The sequence below is a fragment of the Hipposideros armiger genome, unplaced genomic scaffold (genome assembly GCF_001890085.2).
Source record: "Hipposideros armiger isolate ML-2016 unplaced genomic scaffold, ASM189008v1 scaffold_75, whole genome shotgun sequence".
Lineage (NCBI taxonomy): Eukaryota > Metazoa > Chordata > Mammalia > Chiroptera > Hipposideridae > Hipposideros > Hipposideros armiger.
In genome coordinates, this window is record NW_017731425.1 from 1,960,845 (window position 1) to 1,982,820 (window position 21,976).

At 36.9% G+C, this 21,976-nt stretch overlaps 1 protein-coding gene and 1 pseudogene across 11 annotated transcripts in view; both read right to left on the reverse strand.

Moving 5' to 3' along the window:
* Positions 1 to 21,976, reverse strand: part of MTMR3 (myotubularin related protein 3) — a 137,956-nt gene that overhangs the window by 57,782 nt on the left and 58,198 nt on the right. For all 10 annotated transcript variants that reach the window (XM_019643102.1, XM_019643100.1, XM_019643099.1 and 7 more), the window contains one exon: positions 5,324 to 5,376. The gene's annotated coding sequence lies outside the window, so the exon portion shown is untranslated. The remainder of the gene's footprint in view (positions 1 to 5,323; positions 5,377 to 21,976) is intronic.
* On the reverse strand, positions 6,373 to 6,932 carry LOC109383034 (rRNA-processing protein UTP23 homolog pseudogene; annotated as a pseudogene). Its single transcript, XR_002124040.1, has one exon. The product of XR_002124040.1 is annotated as an rRNA-processing protein UTP23 homolog pseudogene (transcript).

Here is a 21,976-nt window from a genome sequence, read left to right on the forward strand (position 1 = left end):
TACATCCACGTTAGCTATCTTCCCAGTCAAGTCCAACTTTTTAATGAGTACAGAAATACCAAGACAAAGATTTGCCACTTAGGATTAAAATTCTCAATTTAAACAGAGTCATTACCAAGAAATGACACCTTCCACTTCTACTTCAAATGAAGACTCCAATATAGTGTGCTGCACTTCAGTCAGTCAGTCAACAATTACCTGAGAACCTAGTATGTGTCAGAAAATATGACACTGTGCTTGTTCCTGCACTAAAGAACTCATATTCCAGTGTGGAAGATAGAAACAAATTGTGCTAAATGTGATGAAGGAAACAAACTGGATGCTGAGACAGACACTGGGGGTAGGGAGCAGGAATATGGGAGTCCTACCTTAGATAAGGTGGTCAGAAATGGCCTCTGTGAGGCAAGGCAAGTTTCTGGTATAGGGAATAAACAGCATGTGCTCTTGACACAAGAAAGGCTGGCATTTCTGAAGGATTAAAAGGAGGAAACCAGTATAGCTAAAATGCACTGAGTCAGAAAGAAGAGGGGTTCAACTTAAACGTGAAGAAACATACAAGAGAAAGATCATGTAACAAGTAAGGAGTATAGGCTATATTCCAAGTACAATAGGGAGCCACTGACAGGTTTTAAACAGCAGTGACATGATTTTATTTTCAGGTCATTCTGGCTACTGTGTAGTAACTGGATTAGAGAACAAAAAGAATAAAGGCAGAATCAAGAATTACAGGAAGGAGAAGGTTGCTTGATTTAGAATGGAGGCAGAACAGATGGAATAAAAGCATAATGATGTGAAAGGTATTCTGGAACATAATTGACAATAATAGGTAAAGGCCTAGATGTGGGGGCTAAGAAAGATTAAAGAATTTATGGTCAGGAGAGGAAATAAGAAAACATATAAAAATAGTTCAAAGTAAGAAGTGCTGTTTTAAGCATCTGAGGAAAGATAAACTTTCTATAGGAAGCCCAAGATCTTAAGAAAAAGCCCCGACCATGGGGAACTGCAGCCAACATGAACGAATATAAAACTACAAAGAACAGATATGACCAATCCTTACGAAATATTCAGCAACTGACTTGCAAAACGTGGGTCCCAGAGTGATAATTATACTCTCACCACAAAAGGAAGAATTGAGTCATTACTCTTAGTCTAAGAAATTGTAAAATACACGTGTGAAAGGTAAACAATTATTCTCACACACTGCTGGTCGGAATGTAAATCAGTATAGCCTCCCTGGAAAATAGCCTGACAGTTTCTCAAACAATTAAACATAGGGTTACCATCTGGCCCAGAAATTCCACCCCTATGTATTTAACAAAGAGACAAAAACATACATCCATTTAACAAAGAGACAAAAACATACATCCACACAAAATCTTGGGACACAAATGTTTATAACAGCATTATTCAAAATAGTCAAAAGATGGAAATAACCCAAATGTCCATTGACAAATGAATGGATAAATAAAATGTTGTATATCCAAAAATGGAATATTAATATTAAGCCATGAAAAGGAATGAAGTACTGATATATGCTTCAATGTGGATCAACCTTGGACACATTATGCTAAATAAAAGAAGCCAATCACAAAAGACCACATCATTATACGAAATGTCCAGAACAGGGTCATCTATAGATATAGAAAGTGAATTAGTGGTTACTTAGGTCTGGGGGAGATGAAAGGTAAGGAGGTTGGATAGATAAGGGGAATGGAGTTTCTTTTTGAAGTGATAAAATGCTCTAAAATTGACTGTGGTAATGGTTACACACCGTGAACATACTGAGCCATTGAACTTTATACTTTAAATGAGTCAAATGTAAACTATCCAAGTTATATCTCAAATCTGTTATTTTTTAAAGTAAGGAGGAGTTCCCTTCTCATTCACTGCTGCCCTTTACCTACACATAAGTACAACCACTGTTAACTAATTTATAATTCTGTCCAGATACTTGTCTGTGCATATACAAGACACACAATCTACCAAAAAAATGAGGGGGAGGGTCATACTGTATTCATTGTTCTACAACTTTTTTCTTCCATTAATGTTATCAAATCCTTCTTGTGTCAGTACATACTTTCAGATAGCAGTTCAGTATTCCATTATATTATCATATACCATAACTTAACCATTCATCAATTGCTGAGACATTGAGGTTATTTCCATTTTTCTATTACAATCAAAAAAGCCAAAATAACCATCTTTGCCCATCTCTGCACAAGGCATTATTTCTGCACGATTTGTGAAAATAAATTTACTGGTGAAAAGATACACACTTTTTTGAGAAGAATATGATCATTATTGCCAAAGACTACATATACTTTTTCTTATATTTATGAAAAATAATTCACCAACACACAGTTATCAACTTGGTCAAAGTTTTAATGTTCTGTAATTTAAAAGGTTAACATAAAAATATGCATATGAATAACTTGTATTACTTATGAAGCATGTTTCTACATGTACAGAAAAATGACACAATGATTGTTGACAAAATAGGAGTAAGGACTTTGAGTTTTTATGCTTTTAGAATTACTTTACATTTGTAATTAGGAAAATAAACTTTTCTACAAAAGTTTTTGAAAAAGAAACTCAAAATAATATTGCATGAAGAATTTTCATTTAACCTAAGACAGAATGTGAAGATAATGATCTCTTTCAAGAAAACAATCAAGAATGTAGAGCAATGGGTCTGAGAGCAGATGATATATAAGTCCTGAGTCTGCCATATGACCTGGAGGGCAAGTCATGCTAGCTCTCTGAGCCTCTGTTCTTTGTTTGTAAAACAAGAGTAACAGCTGCAACAAAGAGTTGCGAGGATTAAAATATAATGTATATATTGTGCTTAGTATAGTTACTGGCATATAGAAACAAGCACTTTTTAAATCATTAAGTAATATAGTCCATTACATACAAAGAATTTGGATAGGATAGTTTCCACCATTGTCCTCTTTGGATAGAATAGTTCCCACGATTGTCTCTGTGTGTGTGTGTGTGTGTGTAAATATATATGTGTATACATATACATACACACATGCACATATACATGTGTGTGTGTGCGTACATGCACCCACACAGTTACTTATTTTTTCTGAACCTTTTAAAAAAGAGTTGTATTTACCCCTTACTACTTACTTCAGTATACACTTCCTAAGAACAAAAATAATCTCATATATAACCACAGCACTAGTTTTCAAATTCAGAAAATTTAACATTGATACAGTACTTTAATCTACCTATTATATTCCAATTTGGTCAAATGACCCAATTATACTCTTTATAACTATTTTTTTTTTACCTCTATAAAGAATCCAGTCTAGGATCACAAATGGGATCTAACTGTCATATCGCTTTAGTCTATTTTAACCTGGCACCCATATTATATTAATTTAAATTATGTTTCCTGGCATCAAAATTAATTTAATAATCTCACCTTTTTCCCTCCAAACCTTGACCATGTTTCTTCAGATAAGAATATAACACTTTTTCATTCTGTTTTGCAAATATAAGTTTTAGGTGCCTTATCTAAAATTAATAATTATTCTAAAGTTAAAAATCCATAAACATTTGTTATTATAACCATGTAAAAATTAAATACTGCAGAACCAAGTAATACATTAGGATTATATTTCCTTCTCTAAAGGTCTAATATGTGACCTACTGGGCCAAATTAAGGATAAGATTCTTATTCCAATCTTCAGAGTTAAATGATTTCTTTTGTCTTAATATATGTATGAGATTTGACAGCTGGGACCTGCAGACTTCTCTTGGCTCCACCATCAGTACCACCCCATGGATGTGACATCTGAGAAATTTTTATAAAAGTAAAATACCATTTAATCTTCCTAATGAACATGGTATCTCATCTTTCAGACACTTGCTAAGATTACTCAATGCCTTACTCAATAACTAAAACTTACACTTGCAAACAGTAACTCAAGCAAGTGAAAGACTGAGCAACTTGGAGTACAAGGACACAGGTTTTATATATATATACATATATATACACACACACACACACACACACACACACACACACACACACACACACACACTATATAAATCCTTCACTACATAGAAAGATAGAAAAAAACCAAGACCCTGAATCAACAAGATTATGTTAACTAATCCCTATTAGAACCACAGAATCTATTCTTCTCCCTTATTCTTAATACCCCCCCCCCCCCGCCACAAAACAAAAAACCCAAACAACAAAAATCCTTATTAAAATGAAATTAGAGTGAGAAGACACTGGTATCCCAGGACTCAGGGAATGTTGATGTGAATTCAAGTTTCAAATATGAGGATAGTTCTTGCCTTCAAGGTGCTCATAACCCTGTGGGGCAACAAGCAGATAACTAAAAAGACAGAGAAATGGATTCTGATCTGGGGACTCAAGGAAGGCTTTCTGGAACACTCGAGCTTTTAATAGTTGGACCAGCCAGGTTGTGAGCTACGGAGACAAAGCGGGGAAAGGAGCCACACAGCTGAAGAATGAAACCAAAAAAAAAAAAAAAAAAAAAAGGCAGCACATCGCAGAGTATGTGAGGGACAGTAAGGCCAGTATGGCTACAGCAAAATTGCTGTAGGTGGATGGGAAAACGAGTGACTAGTTGCAGATGTGTTTAAAGCCCACTTGTGAAAAGCCTAAAATGCCATGTTAAAGGTTCTGGAACAAGGGAATGATTTGGATCTAGAAAGTTAAAACCAAAGCAACAACTTCTCTTTTCAATAATATTAGATTATAATTTCATAAATTAAACAGATGGCAGAAACAAGAGGCAGTAATAAAGACTTAGGTAGTAACATACACACAGGTCTATGGAAAGGACAGGACTAGGATTAATATATCCACACAGAGGACATAACTAAAAAGATTTTAGAACTAGTTTTCTAGTTAAACATCATATTAACACCACTAAGTCCAGTAATGAGACCTTGGTTTTCATATAAATACATAACAATTTAAGAAAATTCAAAACAAGAATCAAGTTGCAATTTAAAAGAACTCCCCATTGTTAAGGGTTGTCTACTTTTAACAAAAGATTAGGGCTACAGCTCATTTAATCTCAATTTAAATACAAATTTCCAGGCACAGCATATTGCATTATGGCACAATTATATATCGAAAAAGCAATCTTGTTTGAGTCACAGGGAAAAAAACACCATATTTAAAATTTAACATTGAAGTGAAAACATAAGAGCTCATCTAAGTAATTGGTACATGGAAAAACAGGCCCTCAAAATTAATCTGTAAATTTGTTTTAGCTGCCTCAAAATAGCACACAAAGAGTAGTAGGGAAGACCAAAAAACCAAACTCACCAAATGAAGTTTGTCCCAAGAAATTTTTCTACTAGAAGGTTTCACAAGAAAATCTGCAAAAGAAAAATCAATAGTTTTACAATGACAAATACCCTAAGAATCAAGTTAAGCCACTTATATCTCCCCACAAGACTTTTCTCTACAAGTTAGAAGGCCAGGATAATACATTATTTTTAAAATTGTTACAATGTGGACTATTTAGTCAACCACAGATTTTAGAAATGTTTAATTGCATAAAATGGGCCTGGTCAGGCCTCAGCACGCCTTTAGAAACCACAGCACTGTACAGACAGAACTTACCAGGAACATACATATACTCCTATTTAAAAGTTTTTCTCAATCAATAAAGCATCATTCTGATGGCTTCTCAGGTAAACCTTTGCCACAAAACAAGTACTTTAAAAAACTAAGATTACAGGAGATCTAGGCTTGGACTTGGTAGTTTAAAGTGTTTTGTATACATAATTGGCTTCTACCAACGGATCTTTTATATGTAAGTAAAAAATGGGGGGTGGGTATAGTCTAAACACAAAGAATTCTTGTCACGACTAGGCAACAATCTGACCTTTACAGAAATAAAAGACCTAATCAATCTGACTCCTTTGTAAAGATCTCTCTCAGTATTTGCAGACAATCCATCCTTTTGGGACGACTGTTTCCATGACATGAAATCACATATGTGAACAAGACTGTACAAAATTGTCAAAATCCTGTAAGAAGTCAGTCAACATAGCACATTCCCATAACCTCCAGAAACTTATTTTTTAACTGAGTAAAAACCATAAAAGGAAGGCGAACCATGCAATAATAGTGTTCTAACTATTTTATAAGTAGTATTTTTGGCTCCCAGTAACTTTTAATTTAAATTTTGTTTAACTCATGTCATATTAACCACACACTACACTGGAAAGGAAATAAAGCTTTCATAATTTGCAACTTCAAATACAAACCACATTAAGTATTAAGATTGATCTTAAGTTGTTGAATAATGTACAAAGCAGTACAGCAGGAAAATTGGGGGATTTGTAAATCTCTAGTACCTTTTCTTGCTAGTGTATAACTTTTGCTAAGTATTTGACAAAGGCAATTGTTTTGGGAGAAGGTTTGTCCAAGACTATAGTGTTCTGAATAATAAACATAAGAGGAACTCCGGGCTTTTTCTTTACTTTCATAGACAAATTCTGATCCTGTGATGCCCCAAAATAATGATGAGGAATTCCCTCTTCAACCATAGAAAGCAGACATTCGGATCCATTCACTGCATTCTTGAAATGGGAGCAATTTCGAACCTGGCATTTTTGTGCAATCAGTTTTGCCCCATATAAGTCCTTTCCCAACGTTTCTAACTCTTTTAACACACACCTGGTGGTGCACAGCTGTGTCTCCCCCATGAGGTAGTGGGGCAGCTGCTCCCGCAGCTGGATGCGGCCCCGCAGCGCCGCCTGACAGAAGGTACCGTCCAGCAGGATCTGGTACGGCTCGCGGACCCCGAAATTGTTGCGAAAGAAGCCGAGATGCTTCTTGGCGTGTTTCTGCCTCGTGATCTTCATGTCTGGCTTGCCGGGACCGAGGCCACAGGGACCGCCAGGCAGCAGCAAACGCCTCCCGCACAGCCCTGTTGCTAAGTATTTGAATACTGAAATACATTCTATAATTTTTTTCCTTTTCTCCTCTCTACTATTGTAAGGTTATTGTCGATTTTTAAAAATTATGTTTATAGGTACATTATATTTTTATGAATTTTACTTTAGAATAAAGGTTTGTTTAAAAAGAACAGAAGTTAGGTCTCTTTGACCTTAGCTGTTATAAACAAACAAACAAAAGAACCACATGAAATAGTATATGTGAAGGCACATTCTACTTAGAACGTACTTCAGTAGTCCCCTTATCCGAGAGTGATATAGTCCAAGTCCAAGTGGATGCCTGAAACCACAGTTAGTACCAAACCCTGTATACCAGGTGTGATAAAAAAAATACAGTGAATGTTTAAGTTTAAAAAATTTATTACAATAAAAGCCACACTGCCATTAATCCCCTTCAAAAACACTCCCCCTCCCTTCTAACACACTTATCCCCATTGTTCTTGCCATTTTCTGAAGCAGTTCTGAAAGTCCTCTTTCGTGAGTGTCTTTAGTTGCACTGTTGTGGCTACCTCCATGTCCTACATCATTTCAACTTTGGGGAAGAGCCAGGAGTCGCAGGTGCCAGGTGTCAGATCCGGTGAATAAGGTGGATGAGGACACACCGTAATGTTTTTATTTGACAGAAATTGCCGTAAACCAGAAGCAATGTGTGACACAGAGCGTTCTGTGTCACAACCTGTGGCATGATGGAGGATGATTTAAGGCACACTTTAAAACATACCCTCTCAACCATAGTTCACACCTGACTGACTGCACCGAACAAGTTTAAACTTGTCACACACTGTTACTAAGGTTCGATGCACCGCTTCCCATATTGAAGATCCCTGCCTGTCTGTTGGGTGGCAGTCGGCAGCAGCATTCACCATATTGTTTGATCACAACAGAAAGGCTCTGTGTCACACATCACTTCTAGTATAACAATTTCTGTCAAATAAAAACATGACAGTGTGTCCTCATCCACCTTATTCACTGGATCTGTCACCATGAAACTTCTAACTCTTCCCCAAAGTCAAAATGACCATGAAAGGTGCACATTTTCAATCAATTCAGAAAATCGAGGCAGCCACGACAGCACAATTAAAGACACTCACAAAAGAGGACTTCCAGAACTGCTTCAGAAAGTGGCAAAAACTATGTGATAAGTGTGCTCAAAGAGAGGGGAAGTATTTTGAGGGGGAATTAATGGCAATGTGTCTTTTACTGTAATAATATTTTTTAATTTAAAAATTCGCTGTATTGTTTAATCACACCTCGTATACTGTTTTTTTTCCAATACACACATACTTTTACACTTAAAGGGAGCACTCTGTGGCTTCTCTTTGGCATATCCGAATTGCCAGCATCACTACTCTTATGCTTTGGGGCCATTACTAGGTAAAATAAGAGTGGCTTGAACATAAGCACTGTGATACCGCAATACTAGATCTAATAACCAAGACAGCTACTCAGTGACTATGGGGGAAGTGGCGTATACAGCATGGATACACTGGACAAAAGCGAGATTTCATCATGCTATGCTCATCGGCATGCAATTTAAAACTTATGAATTATTTATTTCTGGGGTTTTCCATTTAATATTGTCAGACTGTGGTTGACCCCGGGTAACTGAGACCATGAATAACAAACTGAGGGTAAGGAGGGACTACTGTACATATAAAAAATGATGTGACATAGCTCACTGTAAGTTAAGTGTCAGAGTACTACAAGGTTAATTGTCCAATGACATGCATGTGCTCAGAAATCAGAAGGGGGTAGCCCAGGGAGGCTTCGCAGGAGATGGAGAATTTCCAGTGGATCTTATAGACTGGGTGGGAGTTAAGGAAAGAGAAAGGGATGGACGTAATTCAAGAGAGGAGGGCTATTAATACCACGGTAGGAAGACATCACAACATTTCTGAGAAACAGAGACTAGGTCAGAATATCAAGAGAATATTCAGGAAGAGTAAAAAGGCAAGACACTATGGACCTTGAAATGCCAGGCTAAGGAGTCTAGATTTCATTCAATGGTGGGAAACCAAAAGCTTTGTGAGCAGGGGAATAATAATATGCAACTGGTGGCGTTCAACAGTAGAAAGCAGCAAATAGGATGGTTTGGAGAGGAAAGTTAGTTAGGATGTTCCTAACAAGAAATGCTAAGAGCCCAATATCTCAACAAGAGAGAAAATGCAGAGGAAGACACCAAAGTCAGTCAGAGCATTAATTGCCTAAATTTGGTTACTGATTAGGAATGGACACACAAAAAAAGGCAGAGCAAGTTGTCAAAGATTGTAAGGCCTGTGGTGAAAGGTAAAGGACAGTATCGTTAAGAAGCAAAGGGTAGGTTCCAAGGAAACAATGCCAGCTATGATATGCTGGCTTTAAAGGTGCTTCCAAAGTAGTCGTAAGTCTAGCAGGTAATTAGGGGGGAAATAAAATTAAATTCAAGAAACAGATCAAGTCTGGAATAAGAATGAATTGATGGTGCTACATTTAATTCACGGAAATCACTACATCTATAAGAATCATCTGACATGTTTTAGAAATTACTTGGTGATTTATTCTGTCAAAGACATGAGAAGTTCATTCATACAGAAGTGTATATGTGAAGTTCCCACAAGTGTAAAGTTCAAAGAGATGGACCAAACAACAGGCAGATTCAACAACAAAAAATTTAGGCAGGTCTGCTTCAATGCTGGCAAAAACTCTTCTTCTCAATAACCACAATCACTGGGTTGAGAACAAGTATGTCACTGTGAAACATTACCAACAAAACTTTTAAACTGATAATGCTTATTAAGACTATTTGCAAGATAAAGGTCATGTAGAGGTGAGTCTGAAAGCAGCTTGCTGATGCCACAAGCTACCTTCCCATGATACCAGCAGGCAATGCATAATATAAGTCATGTATACCTCAGAAAGTAAGAGCAGTTGTGTTTGGGTGACACTGAACATTCATATATTTGAAAAGATAGAATGTAAAGTGGTTATGTTAAATCTAAGCAACCTAAAGTATCTAATTACAAGGGATTCTTAAACACATTAAGTACTAATGGACAGCCAGGGCAGTGGGGTGGGGTTGGGGCTCACTAATCACCCTTAAGTTCCATTTCCAAGGAGGGTAAATAAAAGGTAACATTTTTACAGTCATGTATACTGGATAAGATTTTATCCATTCTAAGAGAAAACCCAAAGAGAATTTAAAAAATCAATATACTTGAATATTACATACTATAATATTGGATATCACTGTGCAGCTGCATTAGAGAGGGGAACCTAACAGAGCTAAAGTCCCTTTCTGGAAGATAATGAGATAATGACTAAGGGGACAGGCATGGAAGCCCTGAGAAGGCCAAGAAAGAATGGACACCTATATGGACCAGTTTCTGTGATCATTTGTATGCCACCTACATCAGCTTCAACAAGGGCAACGAGGCACACCAATTTGGACCATTCCTGTAACAAACAAACAAAAAATCCAAACTACAAAAACTAATCATGAGAAAAACTAAGAGGCTCAGGCCAGGCCTCCTAAAATGTGGGGGTGGGGGCAGCTAAAGTTGCACTTTTTTTGGCTAGGGTATATTTTAACTTCAAAAGAACAATGGAATATTTTTTACATAGTCTTGTCTCACTTTCAAATGCAAGATAATTAAGAGTTCAAAACTTTTAAAAAGGCAACATTGAATAATTTTAAAGGATTTTTTTATTGTCACTGTATGTAAAAGAAATGGCTTTTCTTACACATGCACTATACATTAAGAAACATTCACAGCAAACTTGAGTATTGAGGCAATATTAAAATAATTCAGAGATGTTAAACTTTAAGAAGTAGCTTCACAAATGTCACTTTTTGGGGCATGTTTTTCAGCTTTTTAGTGTTTCCTCGTTTATGCTTAGTAACTTTTCAGATATCTGAGGGATGATAATACGACTTTCCCAAACTAGGATTCTCTGGCATGTTGGGTAGGGTTATTCCATGGTGGGAAGCTGATTTAATCACGAGCGTTCATCAAAACTCAAGCATTTATCAGCTAAATAAAACTACTGTAGCTTGGTCTTACTCCCTGAACAGGAGCCCAAACCTCAGGTTGTCTAAAAACTTTGCTGTTGAAGTCACCTATAAACGAAAATAAAGACAAGGCGAGAGTTCAAAATGCGTGGCTGCATTCACCTATTATGAGAAGTTCACTGTGGTGGAGATTCATTATTTGACAAATATTTTGGGGTGACAGTCACTACTTTAGGCACTGGAGATGCAGGAACAAAACAAAGTTCCGAGCCTTATAGAGCTGCAATTCTAGTGTTAACTGTAATATTCTCAGAGGGCTGAATGCCCTCCTTATGACTTTTCCCCCCTACTTATTAGGAAGGACCACGTTTTGAAAAAGATAAATAGTAACTATAAAATTGAGGCACTGTCCTGACCAAACAAAATGATTAAAAATATATATATATGAAAATATAAATATATATTTATATTTATATTTATATTATATATATATTTTTTCCCCACCTCTTTTGGAAATGCTAAGTGTGTGCGTTTTCAGGGTTCCAGACACAAATTCACGACGAGTGTACTACATTCCTCTGCCAGCTGCAGGGCACAGATAAACAGCTGAAATATTATCATTTCCTAATAAGCAAAACCAACTATCGTCTTCTTGAAAAACAAAATCCAGTAAGTTGTCAGAAACCATCAGCTGAACTCCCATGTTATAATCACATTTCTGGATCAAAAAGTCTTTTACTGGTAACAAGTGGCTTGAGCCACCAAAACTCAGGATAATGTTCACTGTAACAAGTGAAAGCTTCGTTTCAATAGATAATGACCAAAGATCAATCTTGTATAATTAATTCTGTGACTACAATACTGGTGCAGAGTTTGTGGTTCATTCTAGAGGAAGAGGGGCGGGAGGGAAGGAGAGAGAGAGAATATTTTTAATGTGGGAGAAGTTCTCAATACATTCCTCAAAGGAGGCTTTGCAACAGAATTTCAAATAATCGGTTAGTGATAAATACTTAAGATAATATGCCTTCATTTAAGTGGCTGAAATAATGACAGCTGCTTTTCCAAATATGGGCCCCAAAATGTGAGAAGAGCAAAGTATATAATTATGCTCTAGCATTTTCAGATATTAAGATTTGGTTGCACTTCAGATGCACCTTATTACTTTTCACATCTCACATAAGCAAAAGGAAGCCCTAACCATGTTCTCAGAAAAGATCAAATGTGATCAAAGAAACTTTAGCACATTTGATTTGTAACTTAAAATCACTTATTTTACAAGGATTTCCTTTTAAACTTAATCCTTATACAAGAGGTAGGACAGGGGGAGAAGCATAAATCATACACGATGTCGTTGATGAAAAATATCCAGCCTAAGAGAAAACTTGAAAGAGTTTATTTGAGCCAAACTGTCGACAATTGCCGGGAAGCAAAATCTCAACAGATTGAGAAAATGCTCTGAAGAAGGGCAGTTTTACACCTTATTTTGTACATAATATCAAAGTAGGACGGTTACATAAAATCCACTGTTGCTAGATTAAGGAGGTGGGAGAAAGCAAAGCGGGGGAAATCTCTGGGACAGGATAAAAGCAAACTGGAGATACAGGTACTTCTTTTACATCGGTGGGTGCAGGATAGCTAACAGCTTTTTACAGCACATAGAGATGGTAATCAGGAGACAAGCATAATAATGAGGAATTTTGCAGTTTTCAGCTCTGGTCCAGGAAAAGGATTAAAGATGTTATCTTAGGTACAGAAAGACAAGAGGCCCACTGAAAAGGCACAGATTAACTTAATGAGGAAGCTGAAGATGTGACTTCCCACCATGGCCCACTTAGTTAAAAATTTTCTGTGTGTGTGTGTGTGTGTGTGTGTGTGTGTGTGTGTGTGTGTGTGTTCACGCCATCTTAGTTTTTTAGTCTCCTAAGCTTGTCAGGTTTAACCTGTGGCCCCTTTTCCATCCACAATGGCTTGGTGAAGACATTTTCTGATGGTGACCAAAAGAAATTAAAACCAAAGATCACATACAATCTGCTAAAAAGGGTAAATATTAAATAACTTTAAGAAAGAATGTAAAAAAATTTTAATGTTCTAACTTGCTATTTATAATCACTTCTACACAGAACACATTTACTTCATACTACTAACTCAAGTATATTAAATCATTAATAGTAAAGAATTCTATGAGTACTTTGTAATGTTATTTTTTATTAGTTTTTCTTGTTTTAGGATCTTATTGGGGGAGGGAACAGCACTGGGGAATCGGGGAAGGGGAACAAACAAGTTGCTGTCCTTTTGTTCTTCAGTCTAGTTGTGAGGACGTCGCCTCACTGGCCCATGTTGGTATTGTGATCATTGCACTCTTCCCTGGTGAAGCAGATCAGTTGTCAGCCCTTGGATGGCTGCTCACGGCCGGCTCTTGGCAGCTCACGCCGGCTGCCGGCCACTCACAGCAGCTTATGGCAGCCCACTGCAGCCTACGCCATCGCCGGCGACTCACGGCAGCACAGCTTGAGGTTGAGCTGTCGTTCATCATCTTAGCTGTAGAGGGCAGTGTCACTGGCCCTCATGTGGGATCCGAACCAGCGGTCCTGCCACTCAGAGCTTGCGCTCCCAAGCCAACTCCCAACCAACGAGCCACTCGGCTGGCCCTGTAATGTTATTTTCTGACTCCATGTCCTCCATGAAAAATCACATCATTTTACTATTGAAATTAAAAATTTTTAATCTAATTTTATAAGGCAGGGTTTAGGTTCACCATCTTAAATGACAAGAAGTTCCCTATCGCCTAAGAAAGGAAAACACCCTTACAATGTAACGGAAAACTTAAGTCTCAGTTGTTAAGATGATAAAAAAAAAAAAATCAGGCATTCAAATCACTAGAAATTAACTGAATTAAAAGCCAAGCAAGATCATTTTGTCAAAGTGCCAGAGGTAGTTCAATATTTATAACTGCTATGGAAAGATGAGAAAGACTAGCTCCAGTGTCAGAAAAATGTTTCCTAACTTTTGTTTCTTTGACTAGTTCCAAGGACTACCTTAGGGAAATTAACAGAAGGCAAATTCTTGCACACTCATTATTGTCCTGCTAGTTGCTCTCAGTTAACCTTTGGTGAAGGGGAAAGAAGTACCTTTGCTTCCCCTGGCACCTCATAGGTGGGAGGGGGAGGAGGCAAGAGGAGGAAGAGGAGGGCCAGCCGAGTGGCGCGATGGTTAAGAACTGGCTTGGGACGCCAGAGGGCCCCGGTTCGGATCCCACATATGAGGGCCAGTGACACTGCCCTCCACAGCTAAGATGCTGAACAACAGCTCAACCTGGAGCTGGGCTGCCGTGAGTCGCCAACGACGGCGTAGGCTGCAGCCCCTGCGGCAGTGGGTTGCCATGGGCTACCATGTGTAGCCAGCAGCCAGCGTGAGCGGCCAGCAGCCGCAGTGAGCGGCCGTCCAGAAGCCGGCGACTGATCTGCCTCGCCCGGGAAGAGCGCAATGATGGTGCCAAGTTGGGCCAGTGAAGCAACGTCCTCCACAACTAGACTGAAGAACAAAACGACAGCAACTTGTCTGTTCCCCTTTCCCCTAATTCCCCAGCGCTGTTCCCATCCCCCCCCAAAAAAAAAGAGGAGGAAGAGGAGAGGGAGGGGAAGGAGGGAGGGTTGGAGAGAAGGAGGGGGAGAGAGAGAGAGAGAGAGAGAGAGAGAGAGAGAGAGAGAGAAAGGGAAGGAAGGAAGGGAGACAGGGAGGGAGGGAAGGACCATAATCTTGTAATGACTTCTGCCCCTCTTAACATATCACATGATTATCTCTTAACATGAGATTGCTGACTCTGTCCCTGCGTCCTGCTGTTCAAAGAATAAAATTTTAAACTGCACTTTCTTGGACAAAACACCTAAATAACTAATCCCTATGAAGATGAGCAGTTTTACAATAGGTTCTCAAAAAAAATTTTAATAAGGTTTCAGCTATGAGCTCCTATTTCTCTTGTACTGCATAGAAAAAGAAAACTAATCAATGAGATAGGTAGCAAAAACCAAAGATGTAGTTTTTCTTTAAAAAGGCAACTAAAAAAATTAGGCAAAATTCAATATACCAGTACCATTTTGAAACCTGCAAATTTACAATGTTTATTTTAATATGCTTTGCTTCTGGACCCTGCCCTAAACGATCAAAACCAGAGTCTCCAAATCCCAATATTCCCCCCTTCATAACTGCATTAGAGGTTTCATTTCTAGAAAGACAAGCAAAAATTTAAAGGTCAGTTTACCATAAGAATGCAAGAGTATGCCCGTGTACCAATGAGCATGATGTTTTCCTGTTTTGCCTATAGGTAACTTGAGATGTTCAACAGCAATTCTAGGAAAAATTGGGAAGTAAACTACACTCAAAAAATAGCTATCAGTACCCCAAACCTAACTAATCTGCATATTGCTTATTAGTATATTAATAACATATTAGGAATGTTAATATTCCTCTCTACATTTATAAATAGACTCTAAAATTCTGGTTCCCTCCACTCAGTTTTATTCAGAGTAACAAGCATCAAAATGAACATGGACCAGAAAGCTAAATGAAAATGCAAATTCATCCTTTAAACATACAATTTAACAATGAAGACAAGAAATAGATTTGAAGTGACTGCTGCCATCACAATTAAAAACTGTCCACTCCAGTTAGCCAATAGGTACATTCAGGGAAGACAAAATTCAAATAATAGAGGCTATGTGCAACGAAAAGAATCCACTCTTCTACAGGCCTAGTTAAAATTTATGTACTGGCAATTAGGTAGGGGGCTACTCATATTTTTTAAAACAAGCCAACAAAAATCCAAATAACCTCCAATAACCACACACTACAATATGGGCTCTGTTTAAAATGGTGAGCTCAAATACCTACTCTTTCGAAGCAGTTCTCCTCAATTATTAAATAGCCAAAAGACCAGAAACTGTCTTGACCAGACATCATCTTCTTAAGAATCCTTTTAAAACCACACTATTCAACAGATCCCAAGAAAAAGACCCACCCTTTTAAACTGCGAATATTTATTTATCTCAAGTAAACAGAGGGACACATGACTGCCATCCAAATACATACAGGAAGTAATTTTTCAGCTAAAATCAAAAAGTAGAATTCATCAACATGCTTTACTTAAGAAAAGGAGGGCAAAAGTACTAAGGTAAATCAAGGCTAATAAGAAATAACAGCTTATTTCTCCTTTTTGATTTTAAATAACTGCTCTTAAATTAACAACTCAGAAAAACTCAGACTAGTCATGGGTTCACACTGAAGACAAAAACCAAACCTTGAATTTAAAAAATTCTTAAGATATCATTTTGCTTAACCCATTAATGGGAGAGAGGCAGTTTTTTTTAAAAAGCATACTGTCTAAATTACTTATATTCATACTAAACATCAATTCAACGTGGAAAAAAAAATCCACACAAACAAGTAACTGAAATTAAGTTTCTAGTAAGCATGTGAACTATTCAGAATAATATCACACCTCCAAGGTCAATCTGAGCCATTCATATATTTCTGATATTTTTCCAACATGAAAAAAGTTTGTCAAAGGAATTAATGTCTGAATGAGGGAGAAGGAATAATGTGTATATTCAAGCTCTCTGGTAAACATCAGGCCTATGACTATAGACAACATATTCTATGCTACTTATTTTTAGTCAGGACACTTATATGCTAAAATTCAAAGAAATATAAAAACCTTGGGAAGAGCTTACACTTTTTCTTTTCTATTGTTTTATACATCTTCAACATCTAATCTAAACCCTGTAATTTATAGCGTATACTTATTTTTTTCTATTACCAGTGTTTCTACGGTGTGGTATACATACCATCGGTAATACCTGAGATAACTTAAATGGAACCTAGACAAATACCTTTAAAAAACAAAAGCTATGCATTTACACTAATGAGCTTTGGGGAAAAAACTGTGCATTTTGACTCTGAGGTGCCATCGAATACAAGACACACCATTCAATTTATATATACCACTAAGAAAGAAAAATACTTGCCAATTCAACTATAACATACCATTGATTTTAAGATACATTCCTATTTAGTATACAGACACTGCAAAAAAATCATGTAGGTATTAATGAGAGGTTTGGGTGATACTGCACTATATGCTAATACAAATCCTTCATACATAGAAACTGTTACATAACTGTCTTTCCTCAAGCTACTTTATTATTTTATTTTCCTTCATAAGACCTATTTTATCAATCCATTATTAAGTCTGAAAGCATTCATCAGCACGCCTGACCAGGTGCCACAAGCAACAATATCCAGTCCTTCCCCCAAACAAATGATAAGCCTCTCTTCAAGGTTTCTGCTACCACCAGAGAGCTCCTGCGTCTTCCCCAACCCTGATTGCCACTTACTAGCACAGTACCTGAGTGCCTGATCTCCTCCGGACTGTCAGTGTAGCACCTCCAAACTCTACATATCCTAAACAGAATCCACCATTGGCCTCCCAACCCTCCCCCACCATCATATCTTAATACTAATCCACTGGGAATTTTGGTCTGCCTAGGTCGTCAAGGTTAGAAACCATTTGATTCTAATAATAAAATTTGACACCAATTCCCACTACTTTCTTTGCTCAGCTCAATTTCCATCTTTGCTACCAATGTCGTCACCACCATTTGGTCTAGCAAACTGGTTCTCAAACATTTGTTGAATTAAATTTATTTAGACTTCAATCACCTAAGCAACAAAATAACCAGTTACAAGTGAACTTCCAGCAGAATTGATTCTGGTCAATTCCCCTTTTAACATAATCGGGCATATCCCATCCCGTCCCATCAACAGAAATTTCACAAAAACGTCCCTGATCAAAAACAACATGGCCTATGACATTCACACCCAAAATAAACAACTTGGGACAGCTTTTAAATTTTTCATGCATAATTTACTCATACCACTTTATCCACTTAGATAAATCCTATGTGTTCTTCAATTCTTAGCTTGAAAAAATACTTCCTTTGTGAAAGCTTCCCTGCAGAGTTCACTGTACACTTTCAATATAGCTCTATTTTATAACACCTACCACGTGTCATTATAATTATTTATATTTCTATCTGTCTATCTATCTACTATTAGATATCTATCTACTAGGCAGATTATGATTTCCTAGACAGGTTCTTTTCCTACTCAATATTTGAACCCAAGGGCCCTACACTATCTGTTAATGAGAGGCATTACAATAGAACTTATTAGATAAGAGCACAGATTCTGGAATCAGGCTGTTCTGAATGTGAATTTTGGCTCCAAACTGTATCACTTTGAAAAGTTCACTTAGTTTCAGCATCTGTAAAATTGAGATAACATTAGAACATAGAGTTATTGTACTAGTGTTTTCAAATCAATGTTTAATAAATACTAATTCTGTGAGAATGAAGAACATGCTCAATAACTACTTTTTAGATTAAAAAATAAACATAATTTAAATAAATATGAGAAATTAACCAGGACCTTCTATTACCCCCCATTGAATAAATGTTTCAAGTACACCCAGGTCCATTTAAAATCTCTATATTCTAGTTCTTAACATAAATGCAACAGCTCTACCTGCTTTTTCTTCATGCTGAATAAACCCTTACGATTGAAAAGTTTATATTTCCATTACTGATTATAAACTTTTGAAGTCCAAAATAAAAAGTAATATGTGCTTTTGCTGAAGCAAAAATTTTAGTCATAGGCATCTGAGGCTAAGTAAGAAGAAATAAGTAGGGCCAGCCGAGTGGCTCAGTTGGTTAAGAGCTCGCTCAAGAGTTTGAGCTCTGAGCAACAGCGGTTCGAGTCCTGCCCGAGCTGAGTTGCCGCTAAGCTGCCAACAGGTGGCAGGATGGCTCAGCTAAAAAAAAAAAAAAGAAGAAGAAGAAATAAGTGAGTGAGCCGAGCAACATTAACCACTATTCTCTACACATTCTCAGTTAACTCTCATGGCATAATTATAGTATTTGTCAAGATCTAGTGCATCCCTCTCAACAACAAGGTCTCCCCAAAACGAGGACCTTCCCTCTCAACAAAATCTCCCTAAAACAAAGACCTTCCCTTTCAACAAGGTTTCCACGAAATAAGGATTTTACTCTTCTCCTCTAGGACATTCTATGTTCAATCCAAATTCCTTGCCACGGTTTATGTTATTTCCTATACCCAGAATGGCCTTTTCTCTACCAACCAGATCCCCAGAGCTCTTCTGGTACTCCAAGCCACTAAACTTTCACTGCATCTTTGTAAGTACTCATGATGTAGCATTTATTCTCTTTTATCAAAGTCTACCTCTCTTATCTCCCTCCCCCAATTCCCACAGCTTCTCCCTCACTCTCTCAAACACACACAGGCTGCAAGTTCCCTCAAGAGCTACAGACAATGTTCTGATTAATCAATGAAATAATATTTATCTCTCCTTAAGAGTTTTGGGATAGATCATAGAATTTTTTCTCACAAGCAATTAAAAAGAACTATAGGTGATAATTTTCACTACAACCATGGGAAAATTAGAGTGCTTTCCACTTTCATGTTCCAGTATTAAGCTAAATATAGGTAATATATGATCCTACTTAATGATAAACTGTCGTTTCACCAAAATGTAAAAATTTCTTGAAGCAAATAGGAACTTGTTAATATCAGTCATGAACAATGCCGCTTTTGTATAAAATGAGGGTAGTTTTTGTAAAGATAAATATACTTCTTCTGGGGCCGGCCAGGTGGCTCAGTTGGTTAAAACACGAGCTCTTAACAAGGTTGCCAGTTCAACTCCCACATGGGATGGTGGGCTGTGCCCCCCGCAACTAGACTGAAAGTGGCGACTAGACTTGGAGCTGAGCTGCGCCCTCCACAACTAAGATTGAAGGACAACAACTTGACTTGGAGCTGATGGGTCCTGGAGACATACCATGTTCCATCCCCCAATTCCCCAATAAAATTTTTCAGTCATATACATTTAATGCTTTCTGATAATTGGCAAGGAACCTGAATGGTGCTGCATCCCATGAATAGCAGACTCTATAGCATCAGAGAGTATGGCATGCTACCAAGAAAGAATAGGGCCAATTTATCTTTTTAAAGTATTTTTTGTAAAAGTGACAGCAAGAAAAAGAGAAAACACTCTCAGTCAATACAAGTATAACCTCATATTAATGAACGAACTGTGACCAGCTGTTAAGTTTGTTTTATTAGCAGTTAACTTTTACTGAGCGTTTCCCTATATATGTCAGGCACTGTTTTAAAAGTACTATATGTATTAACTCAATTAACCCCACAATTCTATGAGGTAGCAAACATCACTGTTCCCATTTAACAATTGAAAAACATACAGAGAATTAACTTTCCCAAAGTTATACCAGCTAAGTACAGAAGTCAGAATTCAAACAACTTACATTGTACACATCTCTACTATACTGCCTCTCCATTAAATAAAGTTAAGTTTGCTAACATAGTAAAATGTGATGCTAACTACTGGGTTGTCGGAAAAGTCATGACGTATTTTTTCTATGTTTTTCGTTGCAAAATGCATCATGACTTTTCCGACAACCCAACAAACTGCTCATAAAAGAACCCAAGTAAGGAGCCCTTGTAATACTGATAAGCTATTTCTTATATACTACATATCCTACTTTATTTTTCAAAGAACAGTATACTTTTATCTACTTTCATTCTCCCACAAAACTAGAAATTTTCATCAGTGTTTTATTATCCATTGTCTCAAGTATATACTACCTGACACTTATTCCTAAAAACCTTCATTCTTTACAACCTCTTCTCATTTGTCAAGATAATTCTGAACTCTAATTCTATCCTCCAAGGGGCTGACAAGTTATCTATAAACTTAATCAGCATACTCCCCATTTCATCATCTACACTGCTGTTAAGAACATTATATAGTAGAGCCCAATCCTAACCTATTTATAAAACCATTTATCACTCTCTCATCTGACAGCAAACCACCAGTAACAACGAATATGACCCTCTAATCTGTTTTGCACCATTTAGCAATAAGACATATTTTCAATCCTTACAGATGTTGTATACTGGGTTTTTAAAAACAACCAAAGAGACAGAATTATGGCATTACTGTAACTCAAATACCAATCATCCTGTTTGTTTACTATTTCCTGTATCAACTGAACTCAATATACTCCTATTAGATACTACATACTTAGGCAAAATTATGTTTTTAAAGTATTATAGATTTCTTGTTGACAAAAATACTCATTTGAATTAATTTTTCATAACATTGTAATTAATACAAACTATACCATATTTTTTCAGTTAGAAATTAGAAAATTTCTAAGTAATCTAAAACTCTAATAATGTCATTTCCTTATAACATTGATGAAGATGCCACAAAAGCTTAACTCATGTGTATCAATTAGCCTACGGTAAAACTGGTTTCCTTATATGTTGTTTAGTCACAGAACTTATCAACAATGTTAAGTGAGCACTTAATGTAGTCAATAATTACAACTTCAAAGAAGAAAATAAGTAAAACATCCTATTTTATGACTATTGAAAGTCATCAAATATTTTCTTAAATACTTAAACAATTCATTTCCAGAAATAAATTAACGTGGATCTTGTATTTACTTTGATTTATGAAGAAATCTGCTTTTTTATAAATCAAATTTTATAAAATTTTATAATTTTATAAATCAAATTTATAAATTTGATTTTACAAATTTACAAATTTTTATAAATCAAATTTTATAAAATTTTATAAATCAAATTTTAGCAATGAGCACAATTTATAGTTCATTGTAACTGATGACTACAATAATCTATTTAACAAAGATAAAAATAAACGTTTCCAAAATGAGAAAAGCTTAAATCAGAAATACATCGGGCCGGCCGAGTGGCGATGGTTAAGAACTCGCTTGGGATGCCAGAGGGCCCCAGTTCGGATCCCACATATGAGGGCCAGTTACACTGCCCTCTACAGCTAAGATGCTGAACAACAGCTCAACCTGGAGCTGGGCTGCCCTGAGTCACCGGCGACGGCGTAGGCTGCAG